At 43.9% G+C, this 18876-nt stretch overlaps 1 long non-coding RNA gene across 1 annotated transcript in view; it reads left to right on the top strand.

Moving 5' to 3' along the window:
• The first annotated feature begins 740 nt into the window (after positions 1 to 740).
• The window catches only part of LOC122463201, an 81666-nt gene continuing 63530 nt past the window's right edge, over positions 741 to 18876 (top strand). Inside the window, exons 1-2 of the long non-coding RNA XR_006286351.1 lie at positions 741 to 923; positions 17403 to 17570. This is a non-coding gene — a long non-coding RNA (uncharacterized LOC122463201). The remainder of the gene's footprint in view (positions 924 to 17402; positions 17571 to 18876) is intronic.

The following is an 18876-nucleotide window of genomic DNA, read 5'->3' as shown; positions in this document are numbered from 1 at the left end:
CCTGGGGATATTGGATAGTTTGATATAGGGAATCCCTCCTCTTGAACCTGTTCCAATAAACAATGAGTGAGAGAGAAAAAGTGACTCTATAGCCTGCTTAGAGCACTCACCTGGGATTTGGGAAACCCAGGATCCAGTCCCCCTGCTCCAATGTAATTTTAAATTATTTAACCACAATGGAACAGCTTCAAAAAAAGAGACTGGGGGATTCCCAATATCAAAATATCCTATATGCCAAAGGCACTCACCTTAGCGGTGGCAGATCCTTGTTCAAATCCCTTCTCCCACTCAGTTGGAGGGGGGATTTGAACTGGAGGTCTCCCACATCCCAGGTATGTACCCTCTCCATTGAGCTAAAAGCTATTACAAGGAAGTGTCTTCCCTTCACAGCTGTGTTGTATGAGTTTGCAGATGGGCCCCAATCCGGTAGGTGAGCTCTGAGCACTCTTACCGAAACAGGCCCTGCAGGTGAAGGAATACCCATCTTCCCCTGGTTCTCGCATTGCACTGGGAGAGAGGCATCTGGACACCTAGAGTGGGGCTGCAGTGCACATGCCCAGAGACAGAAACATAGGTGCTATAGCAAAGAGGCGCGGCCATCCTCAGAGATTGACAGTGAGGGATGGCCAGATGCCCCCTGGTGGGCGGAACCAGGAAAGCCGTGCTTACCACACTGGAGGCAGAGGGGTGGGACAGGACCAGAAAGGATAAAAGGCAGGCCCTGTAGCTCAGTTGGGCAGTAGCTGTCAAAGGGGGTGGATGCATTCTCCCCACTCCTGATGCAGGAGCTCACAGGAGACTTCAGTTACCCTGAGGACTCGCCTAAGCTACCGGAGCTGCTAGACCCAGCCAACCCTGAGGAGCTGTTGGGGTTGCTACTGCTGGTGTACCCCGAGGAGACACCACACACTCACTGCACTGAGGTACCAAACCTGGGGAGAATAGGAAGTAGCCCAGGGAAACTAGATGACCTGTCTGGTAGAGTGCTGGCCTGATACAAGGTCCGTGTGTTGCAGGCGGATCCCTGCTGACCCAGTGGTGGACCCCTCTGCCACTGTTAGGGCCCTGGGCTGGGAAGTTGTGGAGTTGGGTGGCTTACATCCCCCGACCTTCTGCTACCCCACCCCTGAGGTTGCAGCCTCCCCACCATAGGCCAGGAGGCCTGTGTAGGTCTACTGCCTGAGCCCTAGACTGTGTTTGGTGCTCACCCCTGCCTGAAGGCCGGGCTCCTGGACTCTTACCTTCTCTACCTTGCTTGAGGACTGGAGCCCTAGGTTGCTTGGTCCCCTGCCCAAGAGCCTGGGCCCCTGAACTGTTCGCTGCTTTACCCTGCCTGTGGGTTTGAGACCTAGAGACAGACTGCCGTTCCAGGTGTGTGACAGCAAAGAGGCATGGCCGCCCTTGGAGATTGACGGTGAGGGATGGCCATGCATGCCTACAGGTGCCTAGGGAACTTCACTGTAAAAATTTAGGTGCTAAGTGAGTTTAAGCACCAACAGTATTCAGCATCAGCTGTGAGATGGGGGTGGGAGGTTGTGAATCCAAGGGGAGGCTGATTCTGCTATTTGTGTGCCAAAAGTGGCAGTTGGACAACAAAATATTTTTGAGATCCTAGCCCCAAGGAAGAAAAATAGAACATTTAAAATGCTCAGCACTTTTTGTTCATTCTGAGTGCAGTTTACCTCCCATTATACCATGGTCTCACTCTAATGCTTATCCAGGCATTGTCTCAACTCTCTCTTCCCCCTCCTCCCTTTGGTCTTTTAGCTGAAGGTAGTTGCCTACTTAAATGCAACTTGATTAAAAAAAAATACTTGAATGGATAACCCAGAGAGTGTGATGGGCTGAACACAGCTGTCAGCACAGTTTAGGGAGGCGAGAGCATCTTGAAGGGTAACCAATATTCCTGGCTGATCACAAACTTTGAATCAAATAAGCTGTCATGAATATTAACCTCTGTTTCCGAAAGCTGGTGAACATACAGGAGACAGCAGCACAAAGCTATGGGCAATGCACTGGGTTATGGTAGTCAATAGTACAACATGGAGAACGTAGCACCGTCCGCTACACCTCATTAGGCATTCCTAGTTTGTGAAAGTTCCAGCAAAGGATGTTTGGCTTAAGGAGCAAAGCTGAAGCTGTGGAACAGTGTCCCCAGGATCTCCAGGCTGGAATTACAGCCTGATACACTGAGAGGATTTTATTATTAAAAATTCATGGTAAATTACAGACCCCATATGCTCCTGATTTCACTGATTTTAAAAATAGAAAGTGAAAACTCCCAGCTGGGGGCACAGCTGCTGCTAAGCGCAAGTAAAAACCATGGCCAGAAGAATCGGTTGTAAATGCGGCAGCCTGCAACTCAAGTGGAGAGAGAGGAGATTTCCTTCTTCCTATCTCCAGCTGGATCTTGCCAAAGAGGGCTTCCCCCCACTGCCTGAAGGGTCAACTGTCTCTAAGCAGACGCAAGCATATTTAACTACAAAGATCCCAAATATGGACAGTGCTCAGCCCCATTGTACTTCAAAGAGCCCGTCAAAATGGTGTTATGAGAATTGTTGGGATGCTGTCTTCTTTTACAATCATTCAGGCTTGAGCACTGTTAAAACACAACGCAATCGGAAGTGATGATTTTAGGCTACCACCTTGGTCACACTGCCGTTTGCCTGGGAGGTAGGGAAGGTAACAAGTGATGCAACTTCTAACAACCTAATGGACTAATGAAAAGAAGAACTAAAATCTTTCCAAATGTACAAAACCCATGTCAAGTGGCCACGTGATATGTGACATTAAAGGACAAAAACTGAACACAGTAATAGCATGCTGGCTGGGTGAAGGCTTCCATTGAACTGGGCTTTGTAGGTTCTGTTGGGGACAGTTCTGACCTTGTGCCAGCAGACCCTGTCGTCATTACCTTCCTGATAAAGTAGAAATCCCTGCCCTATGTGTGAAGTTTCTTTTGTTTGTTTGTTTGTTTAAAATGTCCCTGTCTGAAAGTTTTGTGACAATTGGGTTGGGTTTATCTTTACAGTCCACCACAGAAATGACTGTTGTTGGTGTCTTGTTTTTTTTTTTTTAATAAATGGACTTTAAAATACAAATGCTCCTTTCCCCCGTCCTTGAAAAGAAACTGTGAAAAGTACTATTAATCCATTTGCTGAGGCTCAGAGCAGGGTCTGTGTAATGGGAGATTCCAAGGAGAACAGTTTTTGCACAGCTGCTGTTTCTTGATCTTAAATGTCTACAGTGATTCTGACTCATAGATCAGGAAAAAATAAGAAATGCTATCTTGTTGAACCACACTGTCTCTTACCTGGCTTAGCATTTAGGTTGCTGGACTGGACCACCTAACTTGAAGACTTACTTTAAAGGAAATACTTTGATGGCGAGACATGGGATTCAGGGATTTTTGAAACAAGAGCACCCTCTAATGGAAATAAAGAGGAAACAGCAGCTATGCCATAAAGAGGCAAATTGGACACAATGCTGAACATGTTCTCTCATCTATCCACTACTGCTAGAGGTAACTTTAATGTTAGACCCAGTTAATTTCCACCTCCAACATTCACTACAAGTTATCTCACTTTTATTGTAAATGATTTATATACAGAATGTCAAATCAGGAACCAGAGCTTGTGGAAAAATAACACTTTGCATTGGGATAGTCCCATTCAGCCCAGAATCAAAAAGCACTTTACAAATAATAAGGGATAGATTTTTGTCTTTAGGCACAGCCCTGAACAAGGGGTAGAGCAAAAAGTGCATAGGCCCAGGAAGCACTGTGACCCAGAGACACCCCCTCTGAGACATAATCCCATCTGAGAAGCCAGTAACTTTACTGCTGGGCTCTATCAGCAGCAAATTGTGACATGCTCTGTGCTGGGACAGTTGCTGTGTGGGAAGAGAAATTGGCATGTAGTATGCACTTCCTGCTGCACAACTGGACCTAAGGTCTCCGTAGCTGGAGTGTGGCCACAAGGAGCGTTCATATTCCTTCACATGAGTGCATAGCTCAAGTCACAATCTAGCCTTAATTCAGGCTAGATATACATATGAGCATTAGGCATTATTAAACACATTTTGCAGATGGGGGAAGGAAACCAGGGCACAGAGTTTCAGTGATTTGCCTAAGATGCTGCTGCAAGTCATGGCTTGTCTGTAAGAACACTTTTCGTTTGTGGCAAGCTGCAGTGTAACTCTACCCCACATTAGCCTTCTGAATGCAAAATGTCCATGTGGAACCTGCTGCCAAGCACTAACCATTCTCTAGTGTACTTCAATCTACTCCACTTTCAAGCGGGGTGGATCAAACCATGCTATGGAATGTTTGGTATGCAGCAGCAGGGCCCACATGGACACTTGGTACTCACCAGCCTAATGTGGGATAGACTTTCACCGCAGCTTGCCACAAATTCAGTGTTTTGTATAGACAAGCCCTGCATTACAGGCTGGGAGTAGAACTCAGATCTTCTGGTTCCTTGTCCAATGTTCTGACCTAGAAGACCCAGTTGTCTCTCCTGGAGAATGTAATTTGTGTAATGGTGTTCTTTAAAGAAATGAATTTCACCCACATCACCTTAAGCTTTCTGCACTGCAGTTTTTTGTGTCCGTTATGTGTTTCTTTCTCACATTTGTGTCCCACAATTTGGCTACGGTAGGCTGATAACTGTGAAAACAAAGTTCATTATCAGGGTCCTGATGATGAATAGATTTCCATTTTATCTCTGCAGTGCCAGCACATGTGCTCACCATTTAATATTTAGCCAATTTAATTTTGCCCCGAGCACTAGCAGAACCCTCCTGGTGATGCAATGGAAGGATGTGCAAGTCTAAAAGAAGCCACATCAAACAAATAGGTGTGCCATGTTCAGGCATGCCAATTGCATCTATTGAAAGAACCACTCAAACATTTCCCTAAAGACTGTGTTTAGGTTAAATCAGCCCAGAGGCAAGTCTTGACTCTATGGGGTTTTTCCATGTCTTTCTATGTTGCTGGTCAATAAAATAATTAAGACCGTGTGGACTCACTGTACCAACATCAATGTATGTGTTCATAAATAAACACAACACACATACCAGGCTTTTGCTTGGTAGCAAATACAATATTGTAGTTAAGGTGACAAAACAGTTTCTGCTATAAATCAATGTTTTCACTTGCTCATAGCTCTCTGAAAGGTTCTACTTTCTAGGCTGAAATTTTCCATCATTGGTCTCAGCCAAAATGAGAATTTTATGGGAAAGTTTGAGGGGAAAATCCATTCAGCTGTTTTCGAATTCTGCAAAGCTGCGGAAAAAATGTTTTCTTTCTCTTATAAACAACTTAAAATATATTAAGATACACATCCAATAAAGAAAACAAGAATAGAAAACACAAATGTGTACACCAGGACTGTTTATGTAGCTGTCTAGGAATCTTAACTTGTACAGTTAACCTTTATTTAATTTTAAAGACCTCATACTGCTTCTCAGATTTATACTGGTATAACTCTACTGCTTTCACTAGAGTTACTCTTAAATCAGTGCACATCAACTGAGATCAGAATTAGGCTCCAACTGTACAAGTTTGCCATTGCTTTACTTTTTTTTAATTTAATGTGCATTAACGTTATGCAATTTACATGTATGTATATAGAATCAGTATGTAAAACCATTAATCTCGATGTACAATTTATGCCACTTAACACTGTGCTGTAAGAAACTGGAATTGCCATATTTTGTCAGACCATGAATCTACCAAATATCATCCTACCTCTGGCTTTGTCCAATACCTGAAGCTCCAGAAAAGGATGGAGGAGGGAAAAAACAAACACCAATAATTCATCTAGGGTGAAATTCATCCCTACGCAGAGGGCAAAGACAGACTTCTATTACTCAGGTCTCCCTTTCTCATTAGTGATACATACTCCTTGTGCTAGTCAGCTGTACAGGGTGAATTTCACCCCAAGGTAATTGAGCAATGATGCACATGAGAGATGGGCTGACCACAGGGAGGCTCAGTTTACACCCTGAAGCATGAGGTTGGTTTGTTTAACATAACTACAAATCTCACTAACCTTTCAGGGGTGGGAAGTGGGTCCATGTGAATGCACTTCTGAACTGTGTGTCTTTGCTGACTAAGGACAACCAGCAGTGAGTGAGGTGGTGTATAAAAGGGATGGTTGTCTGGAGTTTCACATCCTAAGGTGGGAAAATGGCACTGCCCAACATATTGTGTGCTGGGTGTTTGCTTATGGTTACCTGTTCTTGAATGTTGTGGTGGTGGTCTCCCAAAGTAATGCTGGGTTCCCTGTCCCTTTTTAATAAAAGTTTTTCTTTTGTAGTATACAGATTCAATGTTCACAAGGGGAACAAGTATTGCTTCTTAGAGGTGCCCTGGGGTCATGTTTAGTTTTTCTGGGTTACTGAGGCTTGAGCCAGTTCTGTTTTGTATTTTTAAGAGGAACCCCTAAATATTGTACCCAGCCCATCCGTGTAAGTTTGAAAGCTTGTCTCTCTCACCAACAGAAGTTGGTCCAATAAAATATATTACCTCACCCATCTTGTCTCTCTGATCTCACTAATAGTCATATACCTACCTGCCTCTTATTAAAATTCTACCACAGTACTTGAGATTAAGCTGACATTTAATACTCAAAATGCCCTAGGCATAAGAGCATGGATTTTCCCACGCTCCATTTACTGTAGCAAGAGAGTCTCTGAGGTTAGCCACAAATCTCTGCAAGACAGTGACCAGTACATATAATTTACTACCATGAATGCAAGGAGTCAGATCTTCAGCTGATGTAAATCAGTGAAGCCTCATTGATTTGAATGGGGCTACGATTACTTATACTAGCTCACTGATGTAAACTATGGTGTCTGATATGACTAATGCATTACAATGGTTCTCAGGTTTGATGCTGAACATCCTGAGGAAATGCTGATCTCAGATCGTGTGTGTGTGAATGAGAAGGGAAGTGAGTATGTGGGGGGGAGGGGGTTCCTAATCCTTAAGACTTGGAAAAAGCCATAACTCAGAACTGAACTTTCATTAATAAATAGAACTGCTTTTGCTCTTTGTCCTCCAGCCCTTCACCCGTTTCTTAAAAAGAATAATGGGTCTCATCTAATGCAAATGTTTAATTTTTCTGTGCTTGGGTGGGGAAACTCTTTTTGTCAAATCTTGTGCTCACCTTCACAGAGGGAAGCTTGGATCAGAAGTCTAGATGTAGTCACCAGAGAAAATGAGTTAGGTTGGAGGGAGGTTACCAGTGGAGTGCCTCAGGGATTGGTTTTGGGACCAATCTTATTTAATCTTTTTATTACTGACCTTGGCACAAAAAGTGGGAGTGTGCTAATAAGTTTGCGGATGATACAAAGCTGGGAGGTATTGCCAATTTAGAGAAGGACTGGGATATCATACAGGAGCATCTGGATGACCTTGTAAACTGGAGTAATAGTAATAGGATGAAATTTAATAGTGAGAAGTGTAAGGTCATACATTTAGGGATTAATAACAAGAATTTTAGTTATAAGCTGGGGACGCATCGAATAGAAGTAATGGAGGAGGAGAAGGACCTTGGAGTATTGGTTGATCACAGGATGACTACGAGCTGCCAATATGATATGGCCGTGAAAAAAGCTAATGCGGTCTTGGGATGCATCAGGCAAAGTATTTCCAGTAGAGATAAGGAGGTGCTAGTACCGTTATACAAGGCACTGGTGAAACCTCAGCTGGAATATTGTGTGCAGTTCTGGTCTCCCATGTTTAAGAAGGATGAATTCAAACTGGAACAGGTACAGAGAAGGGCTACTAGGATGATCCGAGGAATGGAAAACCTGTCTTATGAAAGGAGACTCAAGGAGTTTGGCTTGTTTAGCCTAACCAAAAGAAGGCTGAGGGGAGATATGATTGCTGTCTATAAATATATCGGAGGAATAAATACCAGAGAGGGAGAGGAATTATTTAAGTACCAATGTGGACACAAGAACAAATGGATATAAACTGGCCATCAGGAAGTTTAGACTTGAAATTAGACGAAGGTTTCTAACCATCAGAGGAGTGACATTCTGGAACAGCCTTCCAAGCAGTGGGGGCAAAAGACCTATCTGGCTTCAGGATTAAACTCGATAATTTATGGAGGAGATGGTATGATGGGATAACATGATTTTGGCAATTAATTGATCTTTAACTATTCATGGTAAATAGGCCTAATGGCCTGTGATGGGATGTTAGATGGAGTGGGATCTGAGTTACTACAGAGAATTCTTTCCTGGGTATCTGGCTGGTGAATCTTGCCCACATGCTCCGGGTTCAGCTGATTGCCATATTTGGGGTCAGGAAGGAATTTTCCTCCAGGGTAGATTGGAAGAGGCCCTGGGGGTTTTTCGCCTTCCTCTGCAGCATGGGGCACGGGTCACTTGCTGGAGGATTCTCTGCACCTTGAAGTCTTTAAACCATGATTTGAGGACTTCAGTAGCTCAGACATAGGTGAGAGGTTTATTGCAGGAGCGGGTGTGTGAGATTCTGTGGCCTGCGTAGTGCAGGAGGTCAGACTAGATGATCATAATGGTCCCTTCTGACCTTAATGTCTATGAGGTTGCCTCATTCTAGTCCCCATCGTCCCTATCATTAAAACGGTCATGTAGCTTGTCAGGAGTGATAATCTCTCCTCCAAAGGGTTTGAGACTAGAAAAGCAAGTGAAGGCTGTAGGTCAGGACTCAGGTGCACTGAGAAACCTGGTATGGGAATGCAGGGGGTCCCTGGCACATTGATTGTCTAGAGTGGCCACTATGTCTGTCTTAAACCTATGCTCTTAATCCCTTCACATTCGTAAGCAATGCACTGATGTACACAGTTTTAAGGGGGAAAAAATTAAACCTCTTGCAAATGTTACCCAAATACACACACTTTCACATCTGTAAAGCTTACACCAGAGAGCCCTCCAGTGGCAATGTTTTAAAATGCTTTTCAACTGGGATATGAACAGGTAGAGACATGTTCAAATCCAAATACATGTAATACATTTATGGAATTTTTTTATAGAGATTATGATTACATGGTATTAAAGACTGTCGCTAAAGGATAAAGCAAGTGGAAATTGCTTGTATTGGGTGGACAGATTACAAAATTTAAATTGATGACCCTTGTGTTGATCTACGTGTTGAGTATGCTTTAATCCTTGCAAATCTGACATGATGACCAGAAGCATATGCATTGTGACTCTGTTTATCTAGAGATTGATATGTTCTCAGGATACATAGAGTTGCACTTTGACAAGTTTGCAAGCCAACCAGTTTGGCAAAGGCTGAATACTGCAAGCTAAATTGACCCCTGTGCAGAGGGCTACCATATAGGTTATGCACAGTGAAGTTCACCTTAGAGGATTTACTTGTTACTTTAGCCTTGATGAGGAACCCTGCACAGAGATGAATTTCACCCATAGTTCAAACTGGGTCTTCACAATCAAATATACAAGTTGAATTTCATTTTCAGTAACCAATCTAGCATAAAGTTCCCTTCTCTTCACATATATGTTGGTAATACTTGAGCACTTCTATGTTCACAGAAAGCAAAGTTCAAAAGGGATACAATCAAATAGAATTACACTTTTGAAGTCACAATTTTTCCACTACAGACTCAGGTCTAGTCAGATTTAACATTGATCTAATAATCTTCCAAAGTATGCAGATATAATCTGCTGGTCAGTGTGTTATCCATCCCCCTCCATGCCTGACTCACAGAGGCTGTGAGTTTGTTATAGCTCCCAGCTGCAGCACCTTGTTCTTTGGTTACATGCTGTTAAACATAATATTCTTCAACGAAGCAACTGTTTACTAATTAGCATTCACTAAAAGAGAGATTTATAAAACCAGTTCCCTGAAAGTCAGAAAAGACAGGCTATGTTAGACATGGAGAAATAATGCGCACCATCACAAACATGTTTGGGGGGTGTGGGCCTCTTGCTTACTGGAATGAAGAGCCTTTTGGTTTGAGAGAGCTCTTCTGCTGGATTTCATTTGGGCCACATATAGAACCTGATCCTGCAGTCACTTTAGCAGAGGCTTAAATTGAAGTATGTGAGTAGTCCCACTGAAGTCAATTGTGCTATTCACATGCTCAGGCCCTCCTTAGGATTTATGGGGCCCTACACATTATTATTAAACTGGTGCTTTTATGCCAGCACAACTGGTGCCCCTACGCCAGAGCATTTGGCTCTTGGAATACTGGTGCCCCTAGGCCAGCGCATTCAGCTCTGGGAATAGGGCTTCTGCCTAGTAAGAGGACTGCAGTGTGTGCACTGGGTGTGTGGGACCAGACCTGCTCTTACCTGCTGTCCTAGTCATAGGTGTGGACTCCAGGAGTGGGTGCTCCGGGGCTGGAGCACACACAGGGAAAATTTAGTGGGTGCAGCCCATCAGCACCAAGCTATACCCCCTTCCCTCTCCCCCGGCACCTCTTGTGTGCTGGCGGCCCTGCGCTTACCAACTCTTCCCTCTCCCTCCCAGCGCTTCTGGAGTGCCGCGAACAGCTGATTCGTGGCGTTTAAGCTCTGGGAGGGAGGGGGAAGAGCGGGGACGGCAGGCTCGGGGGAGGAGGCGGGGAAGAGGCAGGACGGGGGCAGGGGCTTGGGGGAAGGGATGGAGTGGGGGCAGGGCCTGGAGTGGAGGGGGTGGTGTCAAGCACCCCCTGGCAAGATGAGAAGTCGGCACCTATGGTCTTGTTGGTGCTCCACATTTTTGGCTGCCTTCCACAGCTGCATATGCTGCATATGCCTAAAAACGGCTCTGCACATGCTTAAGGTTAAGCACACGTGTATGTGTTTGAAGGATTGGGCCATAGTCTTAATCCACACCTGGTTAAATAAGCGTTTAGTTAAGCAGGGTTGCAGCATATACAGGGTTGAGTTTCTATGATTTTTTTTTTCGTAAAGATAGTTTATGTCCAGAAATTTTAATGTCAAGCATCTATTTTCATGATAGCGGCCCCAATCCTGCAAAGAATTATGCCCGTGCTTAAAAATCAGTGGGACTACTCATGTGAGTGAAGATCTGCATTTGCTTGACTGGGGCCATAGATGATCATTATTTTGCTCGTGAGCACATTTTAATGGTTTTTTTTTTCTTTAACAATTTTTTTAGTTCATGCAACTGAACAGGCTCTTTATGGTGCCTCAATTTAGTGTTTTAATTTCCCATCCGTTTTTGTGGTAGTGGAATTTCATTAAAAAGAAAAGGAGTACTTGTGGCACCTTAGAGACTAACCAATTTATTTGAGCATGAGCTTTCGTGAGCTACAGCTCACTTCACGAAAGCTCATGCTCAAATAAATTGGTTAGTCTCTAAGGTGCCACAAGTACTCCTTTTCTTTTTGCGAATACAGACTAACACGGCTGTTACTCTGAAACCTGGAATTTCATTATAATTCCTTTATTTCTAGTAGGGTGTGGGGTGTTTTTTTTTCCCCCAGCTGATGTTATCATACTCTAATTCTTATTACTTTGCTAAAGGAGAGATGGGAAAGATATGGAATGAACACAGCACCGCACTTGTACTAAAAAAATCACATTAGAAATAAAAAAAAAAAGTTGAAACATTAAACTTGAAACAATGATCACTAACTTATATCCCATTTTCCAACTCAGCACTACCTTATGAGTGTAGAAATGGCCTGGAAATGGAACTTCCATCCTTGTGAAACGTTCGGCAATGTTCCCAACTTCCCCATGGGGCTGGCTGCCCCAGGGGGCTGGGCAGCCTAGGGAGCCAGGCATACCAGCAGGAAAGCAGGCTGGCCAGCAGAGGGTGCTCTTGCATGGATCAAGGGCTTTTTATTCCACTTCCTTTCCCTGAAGGTGAGAGTTGCTCTTTCATGTAGGCTTCAGTGACATAAGGACTTTCTTTTGTTTATATGGCAGCACCCACTATTTATAATAACTAGGGTAGGACAACTTTTCTAATCGAAACCTCTGTATGAAAGAAGTTTGAATTATATTTCAGCCATAAAATAAAGTCGGATAAGAAAATTTTCTCTCTCTGGGTGAAATCCGGACTCCAGTAAAGTGAGTGGCAAAACTCCCATTGACTTTAATGAAGCCAGCATTTCACCCTCTGTGGGTAATAATTGTTTTTTGTGTTTGTTTGTTTTTTTTAAATCTGTTGTCAGTTTTAAGATGGGGAGAAAATAGCAGAAATGAATATTTTTCAGGAGTGCTTTCGTTCTTTTTAGCTCAAGCCCCTTTCGATCTCATTTCTTCATGTGATCAGTTTTTAAAGGGTGAATTCCACCCTAGAGCGCGCACAGCCTGATGGTCCATGTTCAGAGGTCTCTGTGGAACGTAACTGATGCATTGGCCTCCTGAGGACCTGCTGCACTGGAGTGTGTTTCGCCCTCGGTGAACTAATACGGTAGGGCTTGGAATGTGGAGTCTGGCAAACATCTGGTACATTAACTGTCACCTACTGTGTCAGCACAGTACATTTTTTCCCCCAAAACTAAATTTCACATAGTCTTCTAATCCGAATTCACACATACGAATAACACAATTGCATATCTTATGTGACACTGTAGCCTAATTATAGAGTATAACGTTCCTTTTCCAATTGCATTGCCAAGATTTTTAATTACAAAATTGAGATGTGTGACTCTGTAGTGAAAGAACAATTTTCTATCACAAAATAGAGAGAGAGAGACGCATACAAATGCAGTAAATTAATGGGGAATAATGTTCCAAATGGTTTGGGAGCAAATTGATGCCATGTCGGGGTCCAATCCTATATTCCTCATCTAAGGAAAATTCCTGCAGTAAATGACTTTTACCCTAGGAAATGCTTTAAAAGATCTCCTAAAATGGTGTCATTGTTTTGTCCTGTGTTTTTCATATAATTTTAAATCAATTTTGCTAATCAAATGATATCAGGGCCAAATCTCAAGCTGCTGCAAATCAACAAAGTTCTATTGAGTCCAGGGGAGCTGCTCTAATTTATACCAGAGGGAGATCTTTCCTACTGTGTTTATAATTCAACAAATGTTGTCTCCCCCTTAACCCACCTCTCATGGTGAGCTCTGCAGTGAAGTCATAACATTGAATTAGTTACATCGTTATCTCTCTGTAACAGGGTGGCTTGACCCATTGGCTGGAGAGCCTGCAGTTAAGTCAACCCTGATTACAGGATGAGTCCCACCTGAGAGGAATCAGATGCTTGCAGTACAAAAGGAGCAAGAAGGGGGAAATTCAAGAAACTATACCAAGTCTGTAAGCACTGTGGGAATAAGAGGGTGTCTGCAGGACCCAGAGTGGGTGGGATGCTTAGGAAGTTGCAGCTGTGCCTGTAGATACTGTAGGGAGTATTACGAAGGCTTCTGCAGTATCCTGAGTCAATAGGATGAAGACAACAGCTGAAGGAGGCCAAGGAGAAGGGCAAATGCTAGGCATGAGGGGTGGGGAAGTGGAAAGGCAATCCCACAGCAGGGAGGCAGTGTGCCCAGCTGAACCAGTTCTGGGTCGTGTATGAGTTTGTGTTCTGCTTGAAAGACTTTGTTATTTTGAACTAGAGAGATGCTGTATGGCTGGGGCCTAGGTGCTAGTTCATATCTGAAGACTCAATGAATTTGACCCCCTGGAGGGGATTGTTTGACCGACCTTTGAACTGAATGAGTTTTTAAGGGGCCCTGAAAGCAGGGTTGGGTGGGAGGAAACAGGCAGGTTGCTTGTAGTATAGCTGCATGGGAGGCAGCTGGCCTGGTTATGCATTCCTATGGCAAGACTGTGATTTCACAAACAGGTTGATCATGAGCTTGCTGACTAAAGGATTAAACAGAATGGTGAGAATCCGAGCTTATTCTCCCAGCATCCAGATTTACCTGAGTATTTTTAATAATATTTATTTAGCAATGTACTGGCAAAGAAAAATGTTTAAGCCTAAATGCTCTCATTTCTTCTTGTTTGTCCCAACATGAAAGTCCCTCTCTAATTACTTGCTACAGTAGCTGTCTGCCAGAAATGGAAGGGAGAGAGCTATTTTAAGGAATAAGGAAAAGTTTTCAGGACTCTCTTCCTTGTTGACATCCTTGAGAGAGGGGGGTTTGTTTTGTTTTTTGTTTTTTTTTGGTGTGAACAGCTTTCTGCCTTCTTCTGTGTGAGTTGAATATTGAGTATATGTCTGTCTGTCTGTATGTAGCAAACACCAGAGCATAGGCAGAGATTGCACGGCCCCAGCCGCAGTTTGTCTGTAAACCTGGAAAGGGTTGTTTTTTTTCATCCCACATAAAACTTCATTCCCACTGATTCCAGAAAGCTGAATAGCCTTTTCCTAAAGTGTACATTAAATTGATCTTGGGGGCGGCAGATGCAGCAAAGCCTCTGTGCTCGAGTGAGTTGGGGCTGTATGAACGATAATTTTAGGAACTGCCTGTTTGCTTTGGAGTAGTTTTGACAGGCTACATGTTGCATGGCTTTTTTTTTTGGGTACAACCTGTACTTTTCAGAAGTATTAAGGTTTTTGTGGGTGTCTGGTCCTAGCATTACAAAATTCCAGCCAGAATGTAAACAAAATTCAGTTCTTCAGTCGAATTCAATAAATATAGGCCAATATAAATCCGTGAAATCATGCTGTGCCAAGCAATGTTAAACCTTGTGAACTGCTGAAATGCCTCACCTCAACTCTCTTTGAAAAGTACCAGAAACCGTATTCTCTAATATACATAGATCCATAGTATGCACTAAAGTTACACACTGAAGCCAATAATCATATTTGTTGCATATTTTAGGGAACTCTTTTAAAATCTGATTTATAAATAAAAAAAAACCCAGTTTCTAAAATCCAAATCTATAGAAAATGTTATCTTTGGAAAATAAATGGTTTTGGTTGAATATAAATATATTTAATGTGTAGCAATTTAGTAGTCTGGGTCTGTTCCATAGACTCAAAGGTTAGACTTAGTGCCAAACTCCTGGTAAGATATAGTAGATTCTAGTCTATCTGACTCCATAAACATTAGGCTCTGAGTTCCTAGAATGACAGAGGTTAGAATAATAAGGAATGCTACCCAAAGAAATATACAGCCCATTTAAATATTAGGATCTGTCATCTTTTATTTGTACAGCACTGACCCTTGGCTGGTCACGGGAGGGCAGCTCGTGTCTAGGATCTTTGATGCGACAATAGAAGAATGGTGAAAAATGTGGCTCAGAGGATCCACGAGTGACAACCTTCTAGGCAATGGACAAATGTTGAGTACAGTGGGACAAGCAAAAGGGAATAAAATAACTACCATCAGTGTTGCTAGGATCTTTCATCCAGTGCAAGTGACCTCTTTCCAAGAGCCTTGCTTATCCTGGGGAATCACACCATTGCAACATCTATGTACTGACTGGTCGTGTGACTGAGCTGTTGCAGTTGTGCAGTGTGTCCCCCACTTTATATTCTGCTTGGGGTGCTGTGATGGGGTCTAACTCCTGCTGGGGGCCTCAGCACCCTGACACCCCCCTGCTTAAGGAAAACCCACTCAGGGCAGGCTATATATGAGACATGGCTCTCAAGAGGCCTAGAAGCGCCAGGAGGAGCCACTGACCAATAGGGAGCCAGCAGGCTAGTTAAGAAGGCTTGCCTGCTTCCTTCGAAGGACAGTGCTGAGTGGGTGTGGCAAAGGAGAAGAGTTCCCCAGAACTGGCCTAGGACTCCAGGGCCAGGTTGGGTGCTTTGCTTAAACACTGTGATGGAGCAGTCACCTTTTGTGACTTGTTTATTAGTTTAATGGTGCAGGCAGCTAAATCTTGAGTTATAATTAAATATTTAAGACCGATGTTAAGGTCACTGTATGGGCCTTTCTTCTCTAGCCTGGCTGCCACAGGTGCACACGGTACCTTACCTCCATTCACACCACTGCCTGCAAGTGCTGCAGGGCCTCCAGAGACTTGAGCTTTTCCCACGGTTCCTGACACATCTCCCTGGAGCAAGTGCATGCTGTCTATAGTGTACAGCTGTGCACATTCTCTCTTTGTTCCAGTGGATGCTTTGAATGGCTGTGTCCTGCATGAGGAACCGCCCATTTATCAAATCGGGCACAGGTAGGGTTGCCAACCCTCCAGGATTGTCCTGGAGTCTCCAGGAATTAAAAGTCCATCTTTAATGAAAGATTAGTGCCCCAAGGGTCGGTCCTGGGGCTGGTTTTGTTCAATATCTTCATTAATGATCTGGAAGATGGCGTGGACTGCACCCTCAGCAAGCTTGTAGATGACACTAAACTGGGAGGAGTGGTAGATAGGATACAGAGGGACCTAGACAAATTATAGGGTTGGGCCAAAAGAAATCTGATGAGGTTCAACAAGAACAAGTGCAGATTCCTGCACTTAGGAAGGAAGACTACCATGCACTGCTACAGACTAGGGACCAAATGGCTAGGCAGGAGTTCTGCAGAAAAGGTCCTAGGTCTTACAGTGGACGAGAAGCTGGATATGAGTCAACAGTGTGCCCTTGTTGCCAAAAAGGTAACGGCATTTTGGGCTGTATAAGTAGGGGCATTTCCAGCAGATTGAGGGACGTGATCATTCCCCTCTATTCTACCTTGGTGAGGCCTCATCTGGAGTACTTGTGTCCAGTTTTTGCCCCACACTACAAGAAGGATGTGAAAAAATTGGAAAGAGTCCAGCAAAGGGCAACAAAAATGATTAGGGGGCTGGAGCACATGACTTATGAGGAGAGGCTGAGGCAACTGGGATTGTTTAGTCTGCAGAAGAGAAGAATGAGGGGGGATTTGATAGCTGCTTTCAGCTACCTGATAGGGGGTTCCAAAGAGGATGGATCTAGTCTGTTCTCAGTGGTAGTAGATGACAGAATGAGGAGTAATGGTCTCAAGTTGCAGTGGGGGAGGTTTAGGTTGGATGTTAGGAAAAACTTTTTCACTAGGAGGGTGGTAAAGCACTGGAATGGGTTACTTAGGGAGGTGGTGGAATCTCCTTCCTTAGAGGTTTTCAAGGTCAGGCTTGACAAAGCCCTGGCTGGGATGATTTAGTTGGGGATTGGTCCTGCTCTGAGCAGGGAGTTGGACTAGATGACCTCCTGAGGTCCCTTCCAACCTTGATATTCTATGATTCTATGTCCAACCAAAATTGGTAACCTTAGGCACAGGGTAGGCCCTATAGCACCTTCACACTCGTAGCTGCTGTGCACCAATCTCCCACCAATCCCGAACTGCAGCTGGATTACCTCTCAGTCTAGTTACCTGGGGTCCCTTCTGATGAGTGCTACCATCTTTTGGAAAGTGGTGGTGGAGGAGGTTAGGAGCTTGATGTTTATTCTTTTCATTTCCACAAGCATTTTTACCATTTTAATTTTGTTGCATTGAGATGTTCTTCTTTCTTTTGGCTTGTGTTTTGCCTTTTAACTGAACTAACATTTTCCTTCTCACATTTCCACCTAGGATCCAGGATGGGAATGGCTCAGGCCCAGGCGAGAATTCTTCCAGTGCCCTAATGCCAAATCAGCCTATCCATCCCTCTTCCCTCATCCAGCTCAGCAGTGATCCCAGTGGAAGTACTGCTCCTCGTGAGTGAGGAGATGAGCAGGTATTGGAGAACCATGGCGGGAGGTAAGTAGATTTACTTAGGGGCGTGTAGCTGCAGGGGTGGACTTGCTGTGTAACCTTCAACTACCTTTTTCTGTTGGGGTTTTGGGGTACAGAGCAGGGTCAAAAACAGCCAGGTACTACCTTGGATGGTTGTGGTCCTGAGTGGGGTGGGGTGGGGCCAAGCCAAGCCAAGAGCAGTCAAGTACTACTTCAGTTGCTCTCAGGCCTGCATGCAGCCAGTGGGTGGCTTGACGAGTGACTAAGCCAGTGCTCTGAGCCATCAAGGCTGCTGCTAAAGGTTGTGCTGCAGCAACGTGGGGTTGAGGAGGAAAGAGCCCTTTACAGGTTACTCAGTGCTGTGTAACATTGCCCTTAGTTTTGATCAAAGAAGGTGAGTTATAATTGGCTGATGAGCCATATGCTGCTGAAAGTGAGGTGGTCATTTGCGGTAGTCAGTATGGGAAGGAAGGAGTCCAGTTAGTGTAGAAGAGAGAAAAGGTATGAAAAATTTTACAATTATTAAAAAATGTTGAGGATTGTATAGGAAAGTCACTTGCACCTTTTCTCTGCATTTTCTCTGATCATTTTACAAGTGAAGGGGTACATTGCACAGTCCCCTGCAAATGCCACTCTGTGGCGTGTATTGTAGGTTATCAGAGCACGTTCTTGTGTGGCGAAGGCATTCCAATAAAATGCATCCAAGGGTGGAATTCAGCCCTGCACAGGGCCCAACACAAGGACTAGTGTACTATTTAATCCCAATTTTGGGTTCTTAAGTGAGGCTTTAGTGGTGTGTAGGCCTTGCTGATCCTCTGCACAGGGGTGAATTTAACACCATCACATGCCCTCTTGTGGCTTATTGATCTATTGGCTCATCTTACCTTCAGGGCAAGACATTGTTTGTGGCTTCTCGTGGAAGAAGTAGCCTTGTACAAACTAGTCCACCCATGGGTGTTGCTTACTGTGTCATCCATGGATCAGGCAGTTGCTTTGTTTGCTATAAGTTACTTTGGAAGAGCAATGAGACAATTAACAGACGCTGCCACGTAGATGTTTGTGGATCACAGACAATGATTCCAAGGACTTTGGTTATGAATAATAACAAAAAGGAACTTGAGAGAGGACAGAATGAGGCTGAAGTGAGCCAAAGCGTATTTTAAGGACTAATGAGACTATTGATCAATGTCTTCCCAAGCCATGTCCTCAGTGCTGTCTGCTTGAAGTACAAAGTAGGAGTTTTTAGTATTCCTTTACTGCATCTTCCTCTGAATATGGTGTACTAAATCAAATACCAGAAATCATGTCATTGTTTTAAAAGCTATGGGTC

Source organism: Chelonia mydas, chromosome 1 (genome assembly GCF_015237465.2).
Source record: "Chelonia mydas isolate rCheMyd1 chromosome 1, rCheMyd1.pri.v2, whole genome shotgun sequence".
Taxonomy (NCBI): domain Eukaryota; kingdom Metazoa; phylum Chordata; order Testudines; family Cheloniidae; genus Chelonia; species Chelonia mydas.
The sequence above is the reverse complement of the archived record's forward strand: the minus strand, read 5'-3'. Positions and strand labels throughout refer to the sequence as shown.